This window comes from Solanum tuberosum, unplaced genomic scaffold, assembly GCF_000226075.1.
Source record: "Solanum tuberosum cultivar DM 1-3 516 R44 unplaced genomic scaffold, SolTub_3.0 scf00464, whole genome shotgun sequence".
Classification (NCBI taxonomy): Eukaryota; Viridiplantae; Streptophyta; class Magnoliopsida; order Solanales; family Solanaceae; genus Solanum; species Solanum tuberosum.
Genome location: NW_006239400.1, coordinates 35,634 through 44,097, shown reverse-complemented (window position 1 = coordinate 44,097; position 8,464 = coordinate 35,634). Strand labels below are relative to the sequence as shown.

Sequence of the window (8,464 nt, the reverse complement as noted above, 5' to 3'; positions counted from 1 at the left end):
TGTTGAAACTAAACTAGTTTTGAACAATGTGAAACATGCTCTTGATGTTCGTCTGCACCTGATTTTGAATGATGAAGGATATGTTAGTACCAACGGTGATGGAAAATGAAAACTTATTGTCATGACCCGAGAGCACCCCCAAGTCGTAACATGCGTACTCGACCTCTTGGAGGTCTAATACTAGCCCTTAGCAATCAATCATTGCATTCGGTAATAAAAACCGTAAGGAATAAAAACACTTTTTATTACAAAATCTTTCAAATGTAAAGAAGTAGAATTTCTAAGTCTCATGTACCATCTTATACACAGTGGAAATACTAGAAAGGGTTCAACTATGTCCTCGAATATATGAGGACATACCAAACTTCTTGAGAAATAGTCAATATCCCAAGCTTCCTCAAAAAATCTCTTCACTTTCCACCACCTACACTTGTAACAATAGAGAAATATGGAATTAGTACAATAAGTACTAAGTATGACGACCATGCAAGAAAACATGCACAACGGACATTTACAAGGAATGTATGCTTTTAAGACCTTTAACAAACCTTTACAACCACAAGCATAAACCCACATTTCAAGTCACCATTCACAAATAAGACCATATTCACATCATTTACAACCCAATTAACACAAGTGTACCATACTTAATCAAGGTAGCAAAGTAAGTCCTTCATTACCATTTAAGCCTCTATCTCAAGTCACCCTAAGCCACACTTAAGTGAATAATGAAGTGACCGCCCATGAAACCTCTTCATATACACCTAAGTGTTCCTAAGAGTTACCATAGACAAGGGTTTTATCATTACATTATAACATACTGAGTCAACATTCTTTATAAAACCATTTAAGAGACACACACAAGCATATATGGGACAATCACATAATAGCCCTAAGGCTTAGGGAACTCACTTTAGCATCTTCTAAGCCTACTCGTGCCATGTGTAAATAGCATCCCATACTACTACCTACACGTTGTAGAACCTATTCCCATATGATGGAAATAGGTCTTAACCGACATAGACCACACTAGCAAGGTATGGAATCCGGAGTCTATCCTACTCCGTGGAGGTTGTTCTACTTGCCAAGGGTTAAACTAAAAGATAGCTCATTTGACTTTCTTAGATAAGAGATGTCCAAGGATGTTCATTGTGCCTAATCTCATGCTCAACTAGGCCACCATCCTAACCACATCCACTCGGTGCTTAGCCTTGGTTTCCATAGAGTATTCAATCACATATGTACTAGAGAGGGTTCCTTTTCTAGTTCAACTAACTCATAGTACCTCTTCCCAAGAAAAGGTCCCCATTTCTAGTCATAGCCAATTTAGGTCATAAGGATAGCTCATTTGACTTTCTTAGATAAGGATTCTCATGCCGTTCCGGCTCCATCCATCTCTAAGTCTATTATTTCAGTCAAGATGGGAACATCACCCTAAAGCCCATCCTTCAAGGTTATACATTTACTTAGGAAAGCTAGACTCATGAAAAAGGCACTATGCTTAAGTCTACCATTCAAGTCTTGGCCTAGAATTCCTCTTTTAGCATTCATAGGAAGATCTCCATTACTAAGTCATAGCCCAACCAAACATTCATATATATAGTCAAGCTTTCATGACACAAGACAAGATACTCAAGTCTAGCGTATGAGCTACAACATCATCTTATAAAGACTCATCATAGTCCATCATCACCACATATCACCATTTCAAGAGAAACACGCTTTCACATTATAGCATAATAACACTTTTATACAATATCACATTAATACCATTAGAACATCTTCACATTATAGCTTCACACAAACTTTACATATAGCTTCATATAGGACTTTACATATAGCCTCATATATGTATAATAATATAATAATATAGTAACACTCATATAATGCCCTTCATGGCCTCAATTCACAATAATACAATATTCCAACATTATACAACAACTTCACCAATGCCTTCATGGCTACAATTCACAATAATACCACACAAGAATAAGATATAACACTTCCACCAAAGGTGGATTCAACCTACCAACAACAATCAATTCAATAAAGAGAGTTCAAGCTTTCTTACCATAATCCAAAGCCATAACCAAAATCACCAAAATCCAAAGCAATCACCAATACTTCACTCATAAGGCTTACCACCCTTAATTCACCAATTATCAACAATTAATCATGAATAAACATTAAACAACCCAAGAGATATCAATACAATTCACTTTACACATAATTCCATCAACTTTGAATTTATAGAAAAAGACGCACTTCATAGCAAATTTTAGGGTTTTGTAAAAGACAAGGGTTCATGGAGTATTTCATTCAAAAACCACAAACACATCAATTAATCCATACCCAAACGTTTCAAATCATTTTCATACAAGAGCCCTTGATAGAATTCAAAAACAAGCTTTTAGTCACTTTTTGAAAACATTGTAAAATCCTTTGAAATTGACTCTAGGATGAAGATGAGTCCTAGATGAAGAGACACCATACCTCACTTGAAGAAATCCCAACAAAATTTGGTGGAAGGAAACCCTCAATTTGAAACCCTAGCTCTCCACCTTCTTCTTCCTTGAACTTGAGAAAACTCTAGAGAGAGAAAGTCTTTGGGAGTTTTAACTTGAAGAATGAATTCAAAAATACCTTTTAAAATACCAAAAATAAGTTAAAACAACCGACCCCACACTTTAAAAGACTTGGGGTGAATTGGTACCATGGCCGACTTAAATGACAGCAACACAGGTGCCAAACCACGGCCACCATCTACGGACCGTGGATGGATTAACGGCCCCGTGTTGTGCATCCGTGGTTTGGTACTGTGGGGGAGCCAAATGGAGTTACGGAGGCCATCCACGAACCGTGGATGGACCTACGGGGCGTGAACCCCATCCGTAGGTCGAATCATTTCATTTGGGGCAGCCTTGGGGGTTGAACTTAGGTCCTCCTCAAGAACCCTTAGGGTGGTCCTTGGGGAGTCGTACCCGGACGTTTACCCCCTACACATGTCCAATTACACATTGGAACCACCTCCTTATGATTTCACCTTCAAAACGACACATCAATATCAATGACAACACACTAGAACACACTAGCACCAAAAGACTAGTTTCCGGACGTCTCTTGACGTTTGACCTCCAACACAATCAAACTGACCTCTAACACCATATTTAAGCATTTATACAAGATTACCAACTAAATACCAACACACGAGGCTCTAGTTTCGCGATTTCATTTTTAGGGTCGCTACACTTATTAAGGGTTCCTTGGTTGTGGTTCATGGCAACAAATGTCGTGGTCTATACTGGACTACAACTTCTACTTATGTTGATATGGTGAATGCGGTTGAGAGCGATAACTCTTCAACGTTATTGCACAAGAGGCTTAGCCACATCAGCGTGAAACGACTTAATGTTCCAGCCAAGAAGAAATTATTGTCAAATTTCCAAAGTGCAAAATTAGAAAAGTGTGAACTGTTTGGCTGGTAAACAAAATAGAGGTTCCTTCAAGTCTAATCTTCCTTCGAGAAAGACATAGTTGCTTGAGTTGGTGCACTCTGATTTATGAGGTCCAATGAAGAAAATGACATTTGGTGGTGCACACTACTTTGTCACTTTTATTGATGACTGCTCGAGAAAACTTTGGGTCTATGTCTTGAAGACTAAAGACCAAGTGTTAGGTGTCTTCAAGCAGTTTCAGGCTTTAGTTGAAAGAGAAACTGGAAAGGAAAGAAACTGAAATGTATTTGTACTGATAATGGTGGTGAATATTGTGTTAGGTGTCTTCAAGCAGTTTCAGGCTTCAGTTGAAAGAGAAACTGGAAAGGAAAGAAACTGAAATGTATTCGTATTGATAATGGTGGTGAATATTGTGGACCATTTGACGAATACTGCAAGCATCAAGGTATTAGACATAGAAGACTCCTCCTAAGACTCCTCAGCTTAATGTTTGGCTGAGAGGATGAACAGGACCTTGATGGAAAGAGTTAGATGTTTGCTTTCTGAAGCAAAGTTGCCGAAATCATTTTGGGGTAAGGCTTTATTGACCGCTGCACATGTTATTAATCTATCTCCTACTGTTGCTTTGCAAAGTGATGTTCCAAATAGAGTTTGGTATGGAAAGGATGTTTCCTATGATAATTTGAGAGTATTTGGTTGCAAAGCTTTTGTACATGTGCCGAAAGATGAGAGGTCAAAGTTAGATGCCAAGACAAGACGGTGCATCTTCATTGGATATGGCCTTGATGAATTTGGTTATAGGCTATATGATCCAATTGAGAAGAAACTCGTGAGAAGCCGTGATATTATTTTCATGGAGAATCAAACAATTGAAGATATTGACAAAACGAAGAAGCTAGAATCTTCAGGTTTTGATGGCATAATTCATCTTGATGAAGTTCCTCACACAAGTATGCATGATGTTGTTGGGCTTGATGATCATGGTGACGCCCATAATCATGCCTCGGATCAACACGTTGATGTTGACAATAACAATGATGTTATTGATGATCCTTCTGCTCATGAAGTTGTGGACGAATCAAATATCCCGCTTAGGAGGTCCACAAGACAACGAGTTTCTTCCTCTCGTTATTCACCCAATGAGTATGTGTTACTCACTGACGGGGGAGAACCTGAATGTTATGAGGAGGCCATGGAAGATGAGCACAAGGATCAATAGATTGAAGTCATGCAAGATGAGATGAAGTCTCTGCATGAGAACCACACTTATGAGTTGGTAAAATTGCCCAAGGGCATGAGAGCTTTGAAGAACAAATGGGTGTTCAAAATTAAAGTAGAAGAACATAACTTGAAGCCCAGGTACAAAGCTAAATTGGTTGTTAAGGGATTTGGTCAAAGGAAGAGTATTGACTTTGACGAAATATTTTCTCCTGTCGTGAAAATGTCCTCCATTCGTACGGTTCTAGGTTTGGCTGCTAGTCTTAATTTAGAGATTGAGCATATGGATGTGAAGACGACTTTCCTTCACGGTGACCTAGAATAAGAGATTTATATAGAACAACCTGAGGGCTTCTACTCTCAAAGTAGAATAGAAGGTAAAAAAATTATTTTGTGCAAACTCAGAAAGAGTCTCTATGGCCTAAAGCAAGCTCCTAGACGAAGACTTCATCAGATCATTATGTATTTGTATAAAAAAATTCTGACGATGATTTTATTATCCTCTTGCTGTATGTGGATGGTATGTTGATTGTGGGCAAGAATATTTCCAAGATTGATGAATTAAAGAAAGAGTTGTGCAAGTCTTTTGCTATGAAAGACTTGGGTCATGCAAAGCAAATTTTGGGCATGAGAATTACTGGTCTCGTAGAAGAAGTACATTGAACGTGTACTAGAGCGCTTCAGTATGAAGAATGCTAAGCATGGTACACCTCTTGCTGGTCATATGAAATTGAGCAAGAAGATGTGTCCTACAGCTAGGGAGGAAAAAGAGAGCATGGCCAAAGTTCCATATTCCTCCGACGTCGAAAGTCTAATGTATCCAATGGTATGCACTAGACCTGATATTGCTCATGCAGTTGGTGTTGTCCGCAGATTTCTCAACAATCTGGGAAAAGAGCATATCATGGTAGTCAAAGTTGCAGAAGTGTGTTGCACTATACAAATGCTGATATGACAGGTGACCTTGATAACACAAAATCCACAACTGGATATTTGTTTATTTTTTCAAGGGGAGCTATATCATGGCAGTCAAAGTTGCAGAAGTGTGTTGCACTATCTACAACTGAAGTTGAGTATATTGCGGCTACTGAAGCTGGTAAAGAGATGATATGGCTAAAGCGATTTCTTCAAGAACTTGGATTGCAACAGATAAGAGTATGTTGTCTATTATGATAGTCAGAGTGCAATAGACTTGAGCAAGAACTCCATGTACCATGCAAGGACAAAACACATCAACGTCAGATATCATTGGATTCGTGAGGAAGTAGAGAGTGAATCATATCACGTCAAAAAAATCCACAAGTGAAAATCCTGCAAATATGCTAACCAAGACAATACCGAAAGACAAGTTAGAGTTATGCAAAGAACTTGTCAGTATGAGCTCTCTCTAAAGAAAATGAAGATGGTCTTCTTCCGGTGAATGGGTCTAGAGGGGGGAGATTTGTACGGTCCATACCCATTATAGATAAACATAAGGAAAGTTGAAATGCAGCAAAGGTTGAAATGTTTGTTGCTTATATTGTTAAAGTCAACAACTGTTGCAACAAACATTTCAACCTTTCCTGCATTTCATCTTTCCTTATGTTTATCTATAATGGGTATGGACCCTACAAATCTCCCCCTCCAAACCCATTCAACAGAAGAAAACATCTTCATTTTCTTTAGAGAGAGCTCATACAGACAAGTTCTTTGCATAACTCTAACTTGTCTTTCGATATTGTCTTGGCCGGCATATCTGCAGGATTTTCACATGTGTGGATCTTTTTGACGTGAAATGATTCACTCTCCACTTCCTCACGAATCCAATGATATCTAACGTCGATGTGTTTTGTCCTTGCTCATTTCAAATACACCAAGTTAGAGAGAGAAAAAAATATTTGAGAGCAAAGTGAGATATTCCATAGACTATATAAGAAAAATAATCTGTGAAGAGAAAGAGTGTGAACGATATTTTAGTAAGGTGGAAATCAAAAGAGTGTCATTCCTTTTGAGTGTGTAGTAGTCACTTTGAGTATTGTATTCGTTACTACACAATGTAAAATTCCTTACTATAGTGACTACCCTTATTTAAAAGGGTTTCCACGTAAAATTCTTCGTGTCATTATTTTCCCATTTTATTTCTATTATTTTGACCATATATATTTTTGTGTTAGTCCGCGTTTTTCCAACAGTATTACATAAATAACAAATAAAGCCTTTTAGGGTGCGGGAGATTTCAAGTTCCAAACCCAAAGAGCCGTTGCAGAGATGATCCAAATTCTGAAAGGACCGTTGGGAGAGGAGAGACTGGAGAGAACTCAAAATGTATACCCGTCCAAAGGTTATACCTTAACAATAGCAAACAAATGAACAAATAGAGAACAGGACGAGCTTTACCAAGGTTGGAACAAAGTGATGACTTCTTGTAAGCTAGTGGTCAGGCATATTCAAATAGAGAACAGGACGAGCTTTACCAAGGTTGAACAAAAGTAAAAAAATAAAAAATCATGCCACCCAACATGTTTCATGAAACAGTAGAAGGAAACATTAAGGCCATAATCTCCAAGAATTCATATAACTATAGCCTTTTAGCAGAAACATATCATAGTTACACGTCGACTAAAATCTTAGACTGTGACAAACATTTAAAAGGAAAGAACTTGATTTAAGACAAACCATACATATTCTATGACCTATTTAATCATAGTTCAAGCCTTAGTTAATCAATCGCTGGATAGGATAAAACGAACTATTTACAGCAAGGAATCATTTAAACGAGAAGCACAAACGAAAAGACTGATGACAATAACTTAAACCAGCACACATTCAGGACTCTTTATGAAATTTCTATCTCCAAAAGATTTCAAAACAAGTAGTAAAAATAGTTAAATGTAAACGAAATAGTGAGAACACAAAACATTCTTTCAAGGGATTTGTTAAAACAGTAGCAAATGGGAATTCATAGCAAAGAAGAAAAAAAAAAATCTATACCCTAAAGGATAGGTAGCCAGACAAAGTTCAAAACTACTATACTAGCATATTAGAATACTACAAGATAGATGACTAAGACTTTCTTATTTTTTAGACAGTGAATCAGATGACTCTCGCAAAAGAGAAAATAGTGTCTTTAAAAATCTTGGCATCAAAATTATATAAGGAAAGAGATAAACAAGCACGTCTCAATTTCTCAACATCTTATGAATATGTACAGGGAATTGTCTCATATGCTAAAAACATGCTGGATAGCACATGTAAGTATTTTACCACAAGACACAATCCAAGAGGAAACAAAACTTATCATACAGATAAAAACATGCAGAGATAGGCCAGTGTATGGAAATAAATATGCTAATACATCACAAGACTAGGCAATCATGCATTGCAACTTCTTCCTTATAGGCAAATTTGAATCAAAGAGAGGAGACGTAAAAAAAGAAAGGGGCGGATAGGGTGAAGACCTAAGTTGCTCGGACTCGGGTGCGGGTATCCGAGACGGATGCAAATCCGAGAGTCGGATTCGGCAAAATTTAAATTTTAAGATTCGGGGGTGCGAATCCGAGTATGGATACGGGTGCGGGGATTCGTTAAAATTATTCAATATTATAAATAATAATAATAATAATAATAAATATCTTGTAAAATGCTATACTTATACTTAAAAGGATATCAATTATAGATATACAAATTTAAAAGTATAAATTAATTACTTGTTACTAATTAATTTTAAAAAAATTATAATTCCTTTTATTTATTATAAAAAAGAAATAATCATTTATATATATATATAGCCTATTAAATTAGATAGTAGTACA

At 37.0% G+C, this 8,464-nt stretch overlaps 1 long non-coding RNA gene across 2 annotated transcripts in view; it reads right to left on the bottom strand.

Moving 5' to 3' along the window:
• Nucleotides 1-385: 385 nt before the first annotated feature.
• LOC107058282 (uncharacterized) overlaps nucleotides 386-8,464 on the bottom strand; it is a 22,158-nt gene continuing 14,079 nt past the window's right edge. For both annotated transcript variants that reach the window (XR_001471917.1, XR_001471916.1), the window contains exon 3: nucleotides 386-424. This is a non-coding gene — a long non-coding RNA (uncharacterized lncRNA). The remainder of the gene's footprint in view (nucleotides 425-8,464) is intronic.